Below are 4,236 nucleotides of genomic sequence, written 5' to 3' on the forward strand. Positions count from 1 at the left end.
GTCCAGCCGATTTGATTGTTACCATGAGTCAGTTATTATTGAAATGCGTGAAATTTTACACCTTGTCGTGACTTGGGTCTGACAGCTGGCTGAGTAGCCATGTTTGGACAGACAGAAGTCAGTCGTGTTTTTGTTGTTGTTTTTTCTTCTTCTTCTTCTTGTCTTTTTCACAGGATGTCTTTTGACAGAAACTATGCTACGGTTCAGTAAACGTTGGAGAGATAATTATTCTTCATTTTCTGTGAAAAAGCTTGTAAGACAGTTCGCAGAAAAAAAAAAGAAAAAAAGTTTACCTGGACACCTGTCACAGCTGATAAAGAGACTGAGAACTGGTTGATTGATATGATATGGATACTTATATAACGCCTATCCTTGGTCGGAGACCAAACTCTGAGCGCTTTACAAACACGGGTTCATTTGCACAACAGACTGCCTACCTGGGTAGAGCCGACTGACGGCTGTCACTGGGCGCTTATCATTAGTTTCCTCTGTCATTCAATCAGGTTTCAGGCACGCATCTATACACACTCAGACAGACATGTAACATTTTAACGTGTATGACCCTTTTGTGTATTTACCCCGCCATGTTCAGCAGCTTGTCAGGACATGTATGTGTTTTGTCTCCGCGTGTCACCGTAATCCTTTAATAAAGTGTTTCACACGTTAATTAACTCACATCCCCCAAACGTGAGACACAGGTTCATTCAGTATGAATTAACCATTACTGTGTCTCCTCTGTAACTGCTTTTGAATGAGACAGGTGTAAGACAATCAGTTCCAGCGATGCAAAATGAGGCGTTATTCATATATATATATATATATATATATATATATATATATCTGTATATCTATATATATATATGTATGTATGTATACATATATATATATATATATATATATATATATATATATATATATATATATATATATATATATATAGCTAGATAGATATATCTCCTCACATACACATTTTTTATACTTTACTTCAGTTTGCCTGACCAGCTTCCTTTCCTACATCAGAGATCGCATAGAATACAGTTGTATGGAGACAGTGGTGAAAGTCCCGTTTCACGTGGTTGTCTGTCTCTGAAACACACATTCTTCGCACTGTAAAACAGCTGTTCGGTTTGGTTACTGATAAAATGATCTTAAGAAAAGAACAGGCGGTAGGCCTGAGTCCCATTAATGCTCCAAATCGTCATATTTTCTTCTTCTTCTTCTTCTTCTTCTTCTTTCGCTCTCTCTTCTTTTTTCCTTAAAAAAAAAAGTTTCGGCAAGACGGATGTTTTACTCCCTTTTGTATTTTTCATACAACGGAGCTCTTTTGATGCCAGACATTTGTTTGTATGTTTATTATTTGTGTGTGTGTGTGCATGTCTTTTCAGATAGTTGTATATTGGCTCGTGGATGTACAAACTGGACAGAAGATACTTTGTTTTTGTACAAACCTATTTATGATAATAATTATTATGTATTTAATAGCACAGCTGTGTACAGGAAGAGTGGGGAGCCCTTGTTGGATGAGGGCACACACTGGCCAAGGCAAGGGTGTGAACGGCACAAGGAGTGACTGAGGAAGTGTTGATGCTGAAAGGATGGCGTGAGGTTTGGCTTGACAAAACAAAACAACCTGAAGAGCAACTGACTACCTCCTTGAAGAAATCTTTGTAAATATTGAAACTGAAGGCCTCTGCTGTTGTTTACCATTGATAACCTAGAGCTGTTGATGTTGGGGTTGTGCAGTGAGTTGGATGGCCCACAGCACATGGGTAGAAACGTGTAGTCATTGCGATTCACACTCCGTGTGTTTTTTAGCGTTTTGACACGCTCTTCAGCACTAAAGAAACAATGTTGTACTTATTTAGCGGTAATCGTTTGAAAATTCCACACATGAAACAAGAGAAAAACGGACTTGTGACAAAGGAGAAGAAAGGATCTGGGCTAGTTGTGTGATGTAAGAGAGACACGGTGGGATATTGTTTTGCTGACTCATTGCAAGCTCAGACGTGGCATGATCTTGGGGCTGTCCATACTAAGACTTTAATAAGAACACTTTGTCCCAAAGCTTTCAGTTTGTCTCAGAGAAAGATGATGTAAAATTTGCAAATGTTTGAAGTTGACCATTTCACTGTCTTCATTCACGGGGATTGATGTCACCTTGCAACAGTTGTTGGTACTTTTCTTTTTTTCCATCAACTTTCATCACTCTGAAAACTTTGCAACAGTTGTTAGTACATCTTTTCACAAGCTTTCATCTCAGTCTCTAGGAGGGATGTAACTTTGGAGACAGAAATCGATTTAAGCACTTTCCACTAGCTTTCAGAATTGCATGATTGATGATTTTGCAGTGGCTTTGATACACAGAAAGCTTCTTCTCAGAAATGTGTCTCTCGCTTTCAGTTTCTTTATGGATCTGTTCAATACTTGCTGAATGTACACATCCAGAACGGTACCTCGATCATTACATTCAGATGTAAAAGCAGTCTAAAGAATAGGACAGAACTCTTGTATTTTTCCTGTTGCATTTTGGTAAGATAATGTTGTGATGTGCCATAGTAGATGGCTTTACCCCCATATTGAATTTGTCTGGTTTCTGTTTATGATTTGCTTTTTTGTTGTTGTTAAGATGAAGATTTTTTTAAACAAAATGTTGGATGCGTCTGATGTCCTCGATGGAAAGTCATAGAAATGAAACAGAAACGGTTTCTGGTGTAAGGTTACGATGTAGAGTTGAGGACATCTGCTGGAAGGCAAATGAGCTGCGTAGTGAACAGTCCTGACAATGTTACTGGCACATAGTTGGATGCTGGTTAAAGACGTGCACTGGGCAGATACTCTAGTCCTGCCACGTGACAGGCTGAAAGGTGCTGACACTGCTCGTGATCAGACACGGCTGCAGGCGGTGTTTTGCTACGAGGCGTTCACATCCGGTTTTTCGCTGTTTGTCTTTCTGTGTGTGTGTTTTTGTTGTTGTTTTTTTTTGTTTGTTTGTTTGTTTTGTTTGTTTTTGTTTTGTTGTTTGTTTGTGTGTGTGTGTGTGTGTGTGTGTGTGTGTGTGTGTGTGAACAGGGGCTGACCTTTTGTATGATTTGTTTTATTGTTGTTTTACGTTGGGTTATGCTGCTGGTCAGGCATCTGCTTAGCAGATGTTGTGCAGCGCGTATATATGGGTCTGCCCGAACGCAGTGACGCCTCCTTGAGTAACTGAACTGAACTGAACTGATCGTTGTTAACCTGTCTATTGAAGTGTTATGATTTATGTCGATATATTGATTGATAGCCTTCCAGTGTTATTTATGGGGCAGAACTACTCATAGGTGTAATATGATTAACAAGGCTTTTCAGTGTTATTTAAAGGGCAGAATTACCAGGTGTGATATGATAAACGAGGCTTTTAAAGACTTCTTGCCAGATGATGTTTGACAAATGCCGCGAAGCGTCCACATGCAGAGCACAGCTTTGAAGACATTTGTGAACCTAACCGATGGCAGATGACTGGCAATGTTCAGTATGAAAGGTTTTGATGTCTGTACGATAGCAACTGGTTGTGTTCAGAATGAACGCACTCTGAGTAGTGTGTGAAGGTGTGGAAGAAGAATTTTGTCAAATGTCCCGTCAACACATACACGTGGTTGTAGACATATTTTTTAAGGATCAATTTTCACATTTGAATGTTGTCGTTTAAAAGGCAGGAGAGGAGGGGGGGTGGGGTGAATGGTGAGTTGGTGGAAACAGGGTAGATGGACGGTGGAATCAAAGATGAATATTTGAAATACGTAGAAGTACAATTTAAGAACATCATTGAATGTAATCCATAAAAGGGAAGTAACAAAAACATCAAAGGTTCCCAGCGACTTATGGTAACACTTTCGTGCAGGTAAGGCTTCATCAACTAACAGTCAAAACTATATACACAACTGCCACATCACTAAAACAAATTGATACATTTCATATCAGAACAATATTTGGTCCATAACTAATCAGATAACAGCCTCGAAAATTAGACTAAAAACAGGTCTGTGATTCTGATTAATGTCTGGGAGAGTCCACTCACGAGGTTTTCAAGGTGAGGGGAAGTACTTATAAAAGTTTCTTTCTAGTGTATTATTCGATTCCTTGGGAAATGTAGTTTTATACTATCTGTAAAAATATTTGCTCTCTCTCTCTCTGTTTGTTTGTTGTTGTTGTTGTTGTTGTTGCTTCCATGGTGTGAAGGCGTGTTCATAATGCACACAG

General features: G+C 39.0%; 1 protein-coding gene across 1 annotated transcript in view; it reads left to right on the forward strand.

Annotated features, from left to right (window-relative positions):
- Positions 1–790, forward strand: part of LOC143279738 (metalloprotease TIKI1-like) — a 230,590-nt gene extending 229,800 nt beyond the window's left edge. The window contains exon 10 of the mRNA XM_076583863.1: positions 1–790. This exon is cut by the window's left edge and continues 611 nt beyond it. The gene's annotated coding sequence lies outside the window, so the exon portion shown is untranslated.
- The last annotated feature ends 3,446 nt before the right edge of the window (positions 791–4,236 follow it).

The sequence above is a fragment of the Babylonia areolata genome, chromosome 3 (genome assembly GCF_041734735.1).
Source record: "Babylonia areolata isolate BAREFJ2019XMU chromosome 3, ASM4173473v1, whole genome shotgun sequence".
Lineage (NCBI taxonomy): Eukaryota > Metazoa > Mollusca > Gastropoda > Neogastropoda > Buccinidae > Babylonia > Babylonia areolata.